We start from the raw sequence: 14,269 nt of genomic DNA on the forward strand, positions 1-14,269 counted from the left end.
CATGAGACAATACAAAAACAAGGAAAGCAGTCTTTTCACAATCTCGTTGGAAGTATTACCTATACAATTTTTTAAAACAGCAACTTATCAGTCCACATTAAATACAAATGAATGGCTGGCAACTTAAATGCTGTCATTACCAGAAAAACAGAAAGGAGATAGGTTAATAAAGGAAAGTCTTTTGGCAGACATATTTCATCCTGTAAGAGGATATGAATTGAAAGAGGACAGGACAATGGCATATATAAAGACACTGATCAAGGGATAAGGACATCTTGCAGGGATGCATATTTATAGAATTGGAGTGGAGAAATCATTAATGGGCCTGAACATTTAAGGATACAATAAAAAACCCTAATGCAAATTAAAATGCCATTAGAAGGAAGTGAGCCAATATGATGAGCTGCCAGATACCTGAACAAATAGAAGTTCCATTAGCAGAGACACTACAGTGTCTGCTACTCCATATCTATGAAATGGGAAAAATAGCATCTATCTTGTACCACTGTGGTTAAGGATCAGAGATGTTTTAAGTCACCTGGAACAGAGTAGGTATTCAGTATGTGTTTGCTATTGTTCATCTGAACACTCTATGATTGTGTTTTAGAGTTCATGAAAATTCTGTTTGGGGACCACGTGGGATAGTATCCCTGCTTTGGCATATTAATTCAAAATGTACCTGGTACCTGGTAGGCACTTAAAAATCTGTTGAATAAATTTATAGGAAGGAAGGAATACATTTTCATTCTCTTCTCTTTATAACAAATAAGAGAATATAAAAGTTTACACTTAGTCCTGTGGAAAGATCAACTTAGCAGCAGAACACAATGAAAGTACAATAATGATTTCAAGACAAATGTTGCCCTATATCATGAACATACCATGGAGATAAACCTAAATAGTGGTGGCTGCATGTTAGTGGTGGCTGCAGAATACTCTCACAGGCTACTTTTGTTGTTACTGACTTTATGGACATGTGGAACACAAGAAAATGTTCGTCCTGAAGACTTCTTGATTGCTTTTTTTCTTCAACTATACAAATACATTTTCTTTGGCAGTATCTTAACGGTACTGAAAATCTATCTGGTATGAATGTGATAAATCGATGTAACCTCTTTTCTTAAAACAGACTGTGACCCCATGTACATGGTAGCAAAACATCCAGGTTGTACCTTTAGGAAATAAAGACCTAAGAATGCTGTGTTTCTCAACCTTTTTTTCCAATATCTTCCCTCTCCCCACCTTAAGGAACCTCTTGAGACTTTTTTTTTTCCTAATTGTGAATCCCTCTAGTTGAAATTAAATAAAATTTTGTTGGTGAAGTTGACCTTTGGAGGGCCACAAATTTCTTAGCCCCTTAAGAACCAATTCTTGCCCCCATTGAGGATGCATGCTGTAGTGTGAAATGCTTCTCAAATTTATTTAACTATGGACCTTTTTCAAGTGGACTAATATTCCCAGGAACATACTTTGGGAAGCCCTAAATTTATTCAGCATGGGATATTTTAAGACTTCATTGTTTTCTTATGACTCAGGGAGAGAGATCTTTAATCCAGGCATTCCTGGTGGAAAACTAGAATAAGAACAAGAGTTCAATTAAGATTTGTTGATTGAGAAAACCTCTATCTGCCTCTGTTCTTCCTTCTTACCATCATCCTTGGTTTGTGGTTAGCATTTGATACTAACCAACTTTTCTTTTTTTTTCTTTTCAAAATTATTGTATACATAAAAGTTATGGTATAACATAAAAATTTGTAATTTTTACTAATCTTAAAATTATGGTATAATAGAAAAGTGTGTAATTTTCACTCAAATGTACAACTTGATTTTTCACAGTTGTATACACCACTCAGTTCAGGATATAAGTACCGAATTCTTGAGCACAGAACCTTAAAAATATCCTTGACCTCCCATTATCCATATGTTGTGATTTTCAGACTTTTAGTGAAGAAACCACCCAGGGAGTTTACTAAAATTGCATATGCCTACCCTCAGAAATTCTCATTCATAGAGCCGGGAGTGGGATTTAGGATTTTTAATAAGGCACTCCAAGTGATTCTGATACTAGTGGTCCATGGGCCACACTTTTGAGAAATGGTAGTCTGCCCTACAGGATAAAAGTCAAAGATCTTAATATGTTAGTTACACCTTCCCTAAAGTGACTCAATTCTACTTTTCTAGACTCAACACTTGCTATTCATTTCCTAGTTTCCACCACGTTGGAAACATGTTTCTCACCTCTCTTCAACAGACCATGCAGTCATGTTTCCATTAGCCTTGAATTACTCTTCCATTCTTTTCTCTAAGGCAAATTACTGCTCATCCTTCAAGACCCAGCTATATTGTCACCTGCTATAAGAAGCTTTCTTAACCTCATCAGGATTAGTTGCCTCCTTCTCATTGTTCATCCAGCACTTTATTCAAACTTCTGTTATAATACTTATCATATAATACTGATTTTTCTGTCTTCTTGCTTAAAAGTAAGCAGGAAACAAACAAAAAAGTAAACAGGTGTTTGTCTGGTTCTTTGCTAAGCCCCTAACTCTGCACAGGTTTGGATGAGTGGATGGATGATGGATAGATGCTACTGATTTAGACCTGGAGTCACCATAGTTTTACTTCTCATTTTCCAAGCCTTTGAGATCACAAGCTCTCAATGGGAAAGGATGGTTTCTGACTCACTCTGGTATTGTCCAGACTCATACTAGGTATTCAGTAGTCAATGAAAACATGCCTCACAAATAAAAAAATCAGCACTACTTCCCACCAATTTAGCTTCCATGTTTCCTAAGCCTTCACTACAACTTTTGGAGGGAGACAGGAGTGGCAGATGAGTACTGGGAGAGATGTCATCTCCATCCGACATTTAAGAATGCTATGTTATTTAGACTGCGAGACGCAGGATTGGACCTCCAATATCTTACTCTTGATTCTCTGTGTCCATTCCCTTCATAGAACATTCTGTTACTATGGAGATGACCATAAACTCCAAGAAGAAGACCTCTCAGGAAGGCAGCAGTGCATGGCGACTCCAGCCCCCCTCGCACACCTCCTCATCTATTTACTAGCTTATTCCTGTGTTTATTCATGTTTGTACTTGCTGGTTTATTTTTTTAGGATCTTTGTAGAGGACTAGGCAGTTGTGTTGGACAAAACTCATGCGGACATGGAAAGCCTTACCCACCACTGAAGGTAAGGTCTAGGGACCACTGACCATTGGGTGAGGAGGGATGAAGGAGGGTTTTCTGCTGTTACCAGAAGCCCATTAGACTGAAGGTGTAAGTGGGGGAGTGGGGACGGGGGTCCTGGAGCTGAAGGTGCGAGGGATGCAACCTCAACCGTCCAGAGCGGAGCCATAGATGCAAATCCAAAGTGGGGGCTGCACAGGCGTGGGAAGAAGCCCTTCGAATACCGTCGCTGGACCATTGGGTTGGGGGGGGCCGGCATGTGGAGGGAGTTCACGGCGCATGTGCACTGGCCTGGCAGCCCCCTCAGGGAGTAGTAAAAGAAAAAGGCCTCCCAGGGACTGGAAGACCCTGGCTTGATAGAAGTGCCTGATCAGACAGAGAGCATCGGGCATGTATAATGCTGCGTGTTCCCAAGCCCTACAGGCGAGTAGCTCCAGTCCACGTGAGGGTAGGCTCTTGGCGGCGACAGCCGTGGAGGAATACAGCTGCAAATACGGTTCGACCAAGTACCTGCTGCTGTGCAGCCTGGGCCGGATGCTGAGCTGCGGACTGACGCACACGGCCATCGTGCCCCTGGACCTGGTCAAGTGCCCTTTGCAGGTGCACCCCGGCAAGTATAATGGTATCCTCGGTGGCTTCGGCTGACTTCAGCGTGACAGCGCAGGATGATGGGCTCTGTGGCCTGGCCTGAGGCTGGGCCCCGACCTTCCTTGGCTATTCCCTGGAGGGCCTCTTCAAGTTCAGCCTCTGCGAAGTCTTCAAGATCCACTACTCGCAGCTCCTGGGCGAGGAGAAGGCCTACCTCTGGAGAACTGGCCTCGACCTTGCCGCCTCGGCCAGCGCCAAATTCTTTGCCGACATCGCCCTGGCGCCCCTGGAAGCGGTGAAAGTCCGCATCCAGATGCAGCCCGGCTACGCCAGCACCCTCCGGGCGGCGGCCCCGTGAATGTACGGGTGAGGAGGGCGCGTGGGCCTTCTATAAGGGCGTGACTCCGCTGTGGATGAGGCAGATCCCTTACACCATGATGAAGTTCGCCTGCTTCGAGCGCACCGTGGAGGCCCTCTACAAGTACGTGGTGCCCGAACCCCAGAGCCAGTGCACGAAAGCCGAGCAGCTGGGCGTACCCTTCGTGGCCGGCCACATTGCCGGAGTCTCCTGCAGATTCCGTCGTGTCGGTCCTGAACAAAGAGAAAGACTGCACGGCCCTGGGAGCGCTCCAGAAACTGGGGTTTAGGGGCGTATGGAAAGGCCTGTTTGCCCGATCATCATAATCGGCATGCTGACTGCCTGCAGTGGTTCATTTATGACTTTGTGAAGGTTTATTTCAAGCTGCCTCGCCCGCCAGTCACTCAGATACCCAAATCCCTAAAGCAGCAGAGTAGGTGTTGATTTATGCAGTAGCCACGATTTAGATCAGTATTTAGATCAAGAGGTGAATTGTGTTCCTACAATAGTGTTAACTGTTAACGTTTTTTAGAGAGAGGCCTTGACAGGCAGTCCCAGTTTTCTTGAAATGATTATGTCCTTCGATTTTGGCAATTAAAGAGGATTGCAGAAATTTAATTGGGTGGATTTGAACCATTGTCTTTGGGGAGTCTGCGTGGCTGCTTTAACCCAATAGCTTTTCAACAATTATAAGGAAAAAAGTCTTAGCAGGGCATTATCAGGTAATTTAGTGTCTCTAGTGGTGTCTGCTTTGAGTCACTATTTCTGTGGAGATCATCCAAGCCTAACTACAGAATAACTTACAAAGGAGCCATTAGGGTCAACAAAACTATATGGGATAAGGAATAAAGTAAAATTCTGGTACATGGTATCTATCTAAATAGATACCTATTGAATAGGTGACAGATTTGTTCCATATTTCCTGTCTGTGACCATTACAGGTAAAAATTATTGAAAGTTAAATTGTGAGTTATATTGCTTGATAGCATAGAATGTATTAACTGTTTTCAAAGAGACATGAGAAGATCTGCATTTTCTCATTTTGCTTTGTCTGCTTCTCTTCCTGATGTTGCTTATTAGAACATAGCTCTCTCTGGGAAGCACTACAATTGAATCAATGTGGAAAGCCAAAATGAGATGAAGGGCAGGCTCTGGGAATAAGTATATAAAGGAAAATCTCTGTTCTCCAAGGGTTTTTTTGTATAGCTCAGCTTTCAACAGCTATATATCCAAAAAAAGACCATACCACCCTGGCATTTTAAAAAAAAAAAAACCCACAAATTCCAAACAATCTTTGGTGAATATTTAGGAATGGTTTTGTGGATTTTGGAAGGAAAATATCACTTTTTATGTAATAAATGCTATTTGCTTAATTTGGTAGAAGTTTCGGTGACCTTTAGAATGTTTGAGATTCATAAAATTTGTTGATGTTAGAAGACACATTTTTGGTGTTCATTTTCTGTTCTCTGGGGAAATTATAAAATCGATGAAATTTTGTGAACTAGAAATGTTCATCAGCTGTGAATAAGAAACTACAGTATAACATTTGATATAATATATGAACTTGTTGCATGATTGCCTTAATGACAAATTAAAGACTACAGACTATGTTAGTATTTTAACTTTGTAATAAAAACTGTTCAGTAGCTAACAGAAGCTAAAAGGCGTCCAGATTTATGTTTAAGTAAATGTTATGTATGTTTGTACTGTCTTGATTGGATAATAAAGATTCTGGAGGAAAAACCTTGTCTGAACTTGTGGATGAGATGGAATGAAGCTGTTGTGTTTATATTTAGTGTTTCTATTTTATTTATTATTGGGGGTAGATGCAGAGGAATGATCCTGTCTGTTGTTAAATACCCTGACTTTCCTTAGAAGGTTAGAGTCCAGGTTTGTTGAAAAGAAAGATTCTCAGTGAAGGAGAATGGTAGATATAAAGGATCTTAATTATGTAGGTTCATTTTTGCATAATTTTAAAACACATTTCTGTCTAGTGTCCTGTAAAATATTTATAAAGAAGTTTCCTTGTTTAACAATTTATAAAAGAATCCTTAAACATAATTTAAGGAATTTCTGAAAAATCTATGGAATTTCAAGATAGTAAGAGACCTCTTGTAGTGGTCTGTGGTATTTCGTGATTATTCTGTGACAACACCAGATAATTCTGGTGGTATACACTGTGCATGCTTAGAGAAGTATCATCTAAGGAGAACCATGTAGCATGATTCTGGCTATCAAGGACGTGGTCAAGAAGATGGGTTTACTCAGTTTGGGTCAGCAGTTTTCATATTCGATCCCTATTCTATTCGCATTGGGGGGGGAATTAATGTAGTTCTTTATAAATGTCTGCCTAATAAATAGCCTTGGTAGCTGACAATAAAGAATAAAAGTATTTTAGGTAAAGATAACATGAGTTCAAAATCATTAAGTTTTTTTTTTCATAGTTACTGTATTCCTTAGAAACAATTTAAACTTCTATTCAACACGTTTTACTTTGTTATTACTACTCTGTGAAATAATGCATATATATCAGAATTATAATAGCCACAGTACATGTCTGGTACTGTTAGACAATTTATATTGATTTTCTCATATAATTTCAACAATCTTTGAAGAAGTTATCTATTTATATATAAAGAAACTGAGACTCAGAGGCTAGGTAACTTGCTCTAACTCCAAAGGCCACATTTTCTTCATTACTCCAGTGCTTTCTTCACTCATTTCTCAAAACCACTGGACACTTGGAGATAACCAGTGATTACTCCGTTTATAATTTTTATAGTACCTCAAGAATGTTTTTTAAGAACTTCTATGTGTATATATTGTAAACCTTTTCTTATTTTGCACTATTGGAAAATTTGTAGTATTCAATTGTGAAAAAACATATGGCATAATAGCTTAGAAGTAATTGAACTTCAAAGTGCTTAACATTTAATTTAATATTTAAATAATTTTTCACACCAGGTCATTGTGCCTCAGCCCTAACTCAAAGAGGCTGATCATAAACACAGTGCTTTTTTATTTTTTTAAAATTTGTGGTACCACAGTTTAAAGAGAGGCTTTATTCTATCATACTTTTCTGTTTTTTTCCTAATCTTTTGTTTCTATAGCTAAGGAAGCTGCCTTAGCCTATTTATCCTTTCCCCCAGGTAGTGATTAAGGTTGCTTTTTCAAGTGTATGAAACTAATTTCATGATAGGGAGCTGTAATTTCATCCCTTTTCTGTCCATTGAGAAGTAAATAAAAGGAGTAGGTAAAATCTTAAAAAATAAAGGCCATATTTATATGTTAAAACTTCATTGATAAAGATTGGAAAAAATCAAGGTATTGATGTCACGAGTATTTTTCCTTGCTACACAAGTATGTCTTTAAAAAGTGTTTCTTTTAAACCTTTCAAAAGCGAGAATAATTGTCAGGTCAGAAGATCATATTTTGATAGACAGTCAATTATAGTATGCTTGTTTTGTGTGGTCTTAAAGTTCAATTTACTTTTATCATGGGTACACAACCTTTTGTAAAGGAAATTCAAATTTCAATATCATTTAGAAGACTTTGTCTTGACTTCCTAGAATGCTGCTGTTTGGGGTAGGTGGATGGATGAGTATGGAGGGTATGAACAATGAAATGTAGCTAAGTTTTGTGTATATGTTTGTAATTGGTTTTAGTAGTTAGCGTAGTTTGAGACCTTCAGTGATGAAGTACAGTGTTTTGGCATTCATTTGGTAATTCTCCCCATACCCCAGCCTATAACTCTATTGGTCAACACCTACACTGTGTGCCAAGAGTTGTGCTTGGCAAAAAAGTATTTGTGATGAATGTAGTAAATGATCCCTACCCTCATGGAGCTTACAATCTAGTGGGAAAAATAAATTGTAAGTGTGCAGAGTGCTGCAAAGAAGTATAGAACATTGTAGGATTGTAAATCTAAGTGATGTACATACTCAGACCTACAGAATAAGTAGGAAGTAGGCTGGCAAAGAGAAGATACACAGCAGTGGGTACTGCATATGCACTTGCCCTGAAGAAAGAAACACTGATGGTTTTGAGAAACTGAGGGAAGTTCATTTTGGCTGGAGCTGTTCAGTTGGAGAGAGAGGATGGTGTGAAATGAAAGGTAACAAGGAGCAGGATCACTCCAGGCTCTGTAGTTCAAGTTCAGGATTTTGAGTTAGAGCATTCTTAGAGTTGATGGAAAACCAATGAAGTATTTTAAGCAGGGAAACCAGCTTCAGATTGCTGTGTTGAGAGAGAGGAAGAGGTCAATTAAAATCTTGTGCTTCTCTGCAAGTGAAATCATTGCCCTCCCCACTACGTGGGACATGACATCCAGGGGTGAAGGTCTCCCTGGCGACGTGGGAGATGACTCCCAGGGATGAATCCAGACCTGCCACCATGGGATCAACAATTCCATCCTGACCAAATGGGGGAAAAGATTAATAAAGTATCAGTGGCAGAGAAAGTTCAAATAGAGTGGAGAGGCTACTCTGGAGATTGCTCTTAGGCAAGCTTCAGTTAGACCTTGTTACCTATCATAACCTGCCAACCCCCAACCAGGAGCATTCCAGCCAATCCTAAAAAACACCTAGGACAATTTATAAGAGTCCGTAAGGGTTACAGGCGCTAGAGTAACTTTCCAGAAACCTACAACCTCTAGATGGGTCCCTGGTCCAGATAAGTCCTGAAACCTAGCCCAGTCTCTCCAGAACATCAGATTGTTCCATCTCCCTACCCCATATTAGTGTCAGACCCTTCCAATATAAAAAATTTAGAATTGCCCTAGCCCAAACAACCCCAAAGAGAGGTATGGAAAGATCAAAGGTGAAGGTGGAATTATACATAGAAGATAGGACTTAACAAATGAATATGAATGCTGAATCGTTAAATTGATATGTCTTTTAGTCTCCAGTGTTTTAGAACAGCTTGAAGTAAAAACCTAAAATTGCGAAATTGTAACCCATATCACAGTCCGAAATGTGTTCTACAACTAATTGTGGTGCTGTGCTTGGAAATTTAATAGGTTTTTTGTATATATATTATATGTTCACACAAAAAAAGAAGGAAAAAAAAGTCAGTTGTGATGATAAAAGAGTGTTTAAGCCCTCTAGCCTCCTGTATTCTGGAGCAGCTAGAAGGAAAAATAAGAGAGGATCATATGGTAGATCATGACATACTCTGGAATCTGTCCCTTAACCACTTGTTGAAGAGTGCTTTGAAAAGTATTGCTTTTTTATTTCTTTGCTCTGTATATATGTTATACTATACAATAAAAAAATTTAAAAGAAATGTGCTGTAATCCAGGTGAGAGAATAATAGCCTGACTAGAATGATGGCAGCAGAAATGTTAAAATATCATGAGACATATTAATCATAATAGCCAAACAGTGGAAACAACAAAAAGTGGGAACCAAAGTCTACCAGCTGATGAATGGGTAAACAAATTGTGGTAAATCCGTACAATGGAATATTGTTCACCATAAAAAAAGGAATAAAGTACTGATACATGGTACAGCATGAGTGAACCTTGAAATCATGCTAAGTGAAAGAAGCCAGACACAAAAGGCCACATACTGCATGATTCCATTTATTTGAAATGTCCAGAATAGGAAATCCACAGAGACAGAAACAGGCCAGTGGTTGCCAGTGACTGGAAAGGAGAAAGGAATGGCAAGTGACTGCTGCAGTATATGGGGTTTCTTTTGGGGGTGATGAAAATGTTCCGGAATTAGATAGTGGTGATGGTTGCACAACTTTGTGAATATATTAAAAACCACTGAATTGTACACTTTAAAGGGTGGACTTCATAGTATGTGAATTGTATCTCAATAAAACTATTATAAAAAAATATGAGGCTATAAAATGTACCTGTATTAGTTTCTAAGCTGCTGAAACAAGTCCATACAATAGGTTGGTTTAACAACGGCAATTAAACTGCCCAAAGTTTCAGAGGCTAGAAGGCTTGCTCCCTCTCAGGGTCAGTATCATCTGGCTGGCCAGCAGTCTTTGGGGTTCCTTGGATTTTCTATCACATGACAATGCACATGGTGGCATCTTCCTCTTTCTCTTTCGGATTCTGTTGGCTTCTGTTCCTGTCCGATTTCCTGTGCTTGCAAGGAGTTTGTCCATACTGGACCAAGGCCCACCCTCATTCAGTTTGGGCACATCCTAACTAATAAAACCTTCAAAGGTCCTGTTTACAAGTGGGTTCACACCCCCAGGATCAGGGATTAGAACCTAAACAGGCCTTTTGTGGGGGCATGATTGAATCCCCAGCAGTATCTCAAATATCTGTTTCTCTCTTAACATATAGCCCTTGCCTCTATCTGCTTTAATCAAGGCAAGATGACAGCTGCAACAATAAACTGCTGTTGCGTTAAATTCCATATGAGTGAGTAGGGGAAAAAATTCACCATGTTGTAAAATGTCTGGAATCACCTATGGAATGAATGATATCGATATCTTATTTCCATTGATCCAGAAATCGTTGATTTTAGAGAATCACTTCACAGTGTGAGGAGACACCAGCAATAGTGCCCGTTATTTTAAAGGAAGAAAGAGGTGCAGATGGATTTTGAGAAAAGCAAGTGTGCATAGAGTATACAAGAAAATTGCAGCTAATCAAAATATTCAGGAACTGACGGTTTTATTAACTGCAAGATAACTAGAAATCCCCTTTTGTTTCCGATTCCTGCTAGGTTTTGTCTATATTTCTCTTTTATAAAGTGATTAATAATTTAGGGGGTTGTAAAGCCTCATGGCCATCAGTTATGAAAATCAATGCTAGTTGTATACTCCCGTAGCCGTAGACAGTGCAATGCATTGAGATCGATATCCACTGCCCCAGACATATATAGATATGAATGTAACAATGTGTGTTTAAGCCCCCACTGTTTGTAATCTTGTCGTTTGCTTCTTTACTAAAACAGAGAGAAGAAAAATTTATTTCACTTTAAGATTATTTATTGACTACCTATGATGTAATATTATTTCTGTTGTGCTAGGTACTTTCATATGTTACCTTACAGTGTGGTGTTTTGCGTTCTAATAGATTGAATTTCAAAAATTTGTGATTTCATGGTATAAATTACATTTAGTTCTGTGAGTTTACTACGGTGCCCCCAGATTATATTATTATATTTTAGCATGTATCAGTATATCATCTTTCCTGCCATAAAGAAATAAAACATGTTCCTAAAATTTGGTATTCTGGAAAGAGATCTTGTGGGCTGAAAGAACTCTGCCCCTTTGCAAGGCTGGTAGTTCACATACACGTAATTGTTATGCTTCAGACGTGAATTGGAGCTGCTGACAGGGTGATTGTCCAATTGTAAGAGGGTAGATAGAAACCTGGCAAAGAACCGCAGCCCTTTCATCTCCAATAGTGTGTGTGTTCTGACTGTAGTTACATTTTACTCCCAGATATGAGGATTTGTCACTATAATCATTGTTTTATACCTAAATGTCTTTTTCCCTCTTTACCAAGAATATAAACGTTTTTCATTTATTCTAAATCAGAACCATTTTTATTTGTCTGCATTGTGTTTTGAAACTTTTTCTCTTTTAAATCGTTATCTATAAAATAAATAAATAATGAAATAAATCATTATCTATACCGTTTACTGTCTCAGGCATTGTGCTAAGTACTTCACACACAACCTATCATTATGCCATCTTGTGAGGTTGGTATTTGTGTAAGTTAGAATTTTTTTTTTTTTGGCCTGCAAGTAACACAAAATCCAACACACAATCATTTAAACCACAGACATTTGTTGCTAAGAGTTCTGGAGATAGGTGGGCCAAGATGGGTTCAAGTGATCAGTGTTGTCCCCAAGGACCCATGTTCTTTCTATCCTTCCACTCTGCCATCCTTGGTATGTCAGTGGTGTTTCCCCTCATACTCATAACATAGCTGCCACAATACCAAACATCGTGTCTCAGCAGCATCTAGTACAAGGAGGGCAAAGGCTAATGGACTTTATCCTCCTTATGTTTCTCTCCTCAGAAAAGAACTCATTCTCAGAATGGAGTGCTTAGATCACTGCAATTTACCTGTCAAGATTAGGCACATCTGACCTGGACAAAATTGGGGTTTTTTTGTCTTCACTGTTGTTAGCAAGGAAGGAGAGGAAATGACCTTTGAGTTGGCAACCAGTCTGCCCTTGTATTATTTACCCTATTTTACACAAGCGAAACTGAGACTCAGAGAGATTAAATTAGTAAAGACAAATTGTAGTGACATCATTAAGATTCAAGCCAGATCTGTCTGTCCCCAAAGTAGTTTGCTGTCAAATTACTTGCTTTCACCTAGAACTCTCTAGAAGGCAGAGCTATTATAGATCGTATCAAAAGGGATTTACTACTGAAAGTGTCAGAAAAGCTGCGTTCTAACAGTAACAATATATAATGGAGTCCAATGCCAGGAACAAGTCTTTGGACAATGGCCATCTATGGATAACATGATAAGATTAGATTGTTTTGCTGTCATGCCCTGAAAAAGGGAAACTAGGTGAGAAAAAAAACACAAAACCAAATATTTACAGTCCTTTTTTTTTTTTTCTTCAGATATCTATAGTCTTTTCGATCTGTATTTTCTCCCCCTTTGACTTTCCAGATATGGCCTGTTTCTTCTAACTGCTGTGTACTGGAAAAATCCAAAGGATTCATCTGATGAACAAATTTCAAAGCACCACCACCAAAATTTTTTCTTAAGAAAAGCACCAAGCATCTGATTTGCTGCTGATAAATTCTCTGTAAGTAGCATTATAATTAAGCACACACAAAAACCATTCTGTGTTTCCAAGAATACAGCTGGGCTGGCACTGAAACGGTGATAGCGCATGGGCACCAAGTGGGAGGGTTCCATTGCATCTCAACTACCATGTACGGTCTTTGTGTGGCGACCAATCCGTCTCTCTTCCTGACACCCTCTGAATCACAGGCCATTGCCCATTCACCCCATGTCTGTCACTGAGCTACTTTATCATTGGGCACCTCCTCTGAGCCTTGAGGCTGTGGCTGTCCTGCTTCCAAGCTCTGGTCAGAAAAAATGCCGGAAAACCAAAGAGGTGCGCACCTCTCCCAGCAGGACTCCCCGCCACCCCCAGTCTGGTAGAGTGGGCCCTTGGAGATAAAACAATGGTGTCGGGCAAAGCTGGGGAAAAAACGGGCAGGAAAGGCCAGAGTAGTGAGACCAGGCTTCCAACTCGGCTTCACCCCTTCTGACTTGGGTGACTTTGGCAAGTTACCTTACCTGCCCAAGCCTCAGCCTCTCCTCCTGTGAAATGGAAAACCAGAGATCTTACCTTGAAGATGGATTGTGAGAATTTGCAGTAATTTATGTAAAATGCACGGTATATAATAAAAGCCCAATATTATTATAGCTCTTCTAATTATTATTACCAACAAACTTTAATACACTACAGGTTATATTTGCTTTAATTTTTAATGCATCATAAAGTACATAACCCTTTTTAGGAAATGCAGCATGTAGGAAAATGAAAAGCAAGTACCCAGGGGTGCTGTGTGTATAGAAGCCAAAAGTGGCAACCCTATCTCCCCCTGGCTTCTGTGCAAACAGTTTCTTTTACAAATGTGTTTTTGGTATGCAAATCACTCTATGCAGATTTCTGTGTGCAAAATACAGCATAGAAAAATGGTCTTCTTGCCAAGGAAGATAGGAAATGTTGGCTGTCATCAAATGAAATAGCAACAAAATTTAGATTTCTTTTCTCCTGCTCTTCCTAACAATGTATAGGGTGAGGATATTTTGGGCACATTAAGCTGGACGATTTTGGCTTTTGATTGTGTGTTCCTGTGATAAAAGGGTGCTTATTGAAGCCAATAACTACTTTTTGAAGCCATAATAATGTTTTAGTGGTATTTAATTTAGCATTTCACAACAACGTGTCACTGCAAGTTAGTAAAAGTGCTTGTTCTAAAGTCACAGATGGCTTTGCCTCTAAGGTTAGACTACTGGTCTCCATGTAGTTCCTACTTTTCTGTTAAGACTTGTGCTTATTAGGAGATTTAATTTTATATTTGGAAAATGTTTTCTCCCTAAATGATAAATGTCTTAGTAAGTGAAAGGAATATATTTAATAGTAAAATTATCCTTTTCTTCTGATGTACACTTCATGCA

At 39.1% G+C, this 14,269-nt stretch overlaps 1 long non-coding RNA gene and 1 pseudogene across 1 annotated transcript in view; both read left to right on the top strand.

Moving 5' to 3' along the window:
* Positions 1-1,940: 1,940 nt before the first annotated feature.
* The window catches only part of LOC143674210 (uncharacterized), a 31,390-nt gene continuing 19,061 nt past the window's right edge, over positions 1,941-14,269 (top strand). Inside the window, exons 1-2 of the long non-coding RNA XR_013170963.1 lie at positions 1,941-3,192; positions 12,743-12,881. This is a non-coding gene — a long non-coding RNA (uncharacterized LOC143674210). The remainder of the gene's footprint in view (positions 3,193-12,742; positions 12,882-14,269) is intronic.
* On the top strand, positions 3,449-5,040 carry LOC143674208 (solute carrier family 25 member 3 pseudogene; annotated as a pseudogene).

This window comes from Tamandua tetradactyla, chromosome 2 (assembly GCF_023851605.1).
Source record: "Tamandua tetradactyla isolate mTamTet1 chromosome 2, mTamTet1.pri, whole genome shotgun sequence".
Lineage (NCBI taxonomy): Eukaryota > Metazoa > Chordata > Mammalia > Pilosa > Myrmecophagidae > Tamandua > Tamandua tetradactyla.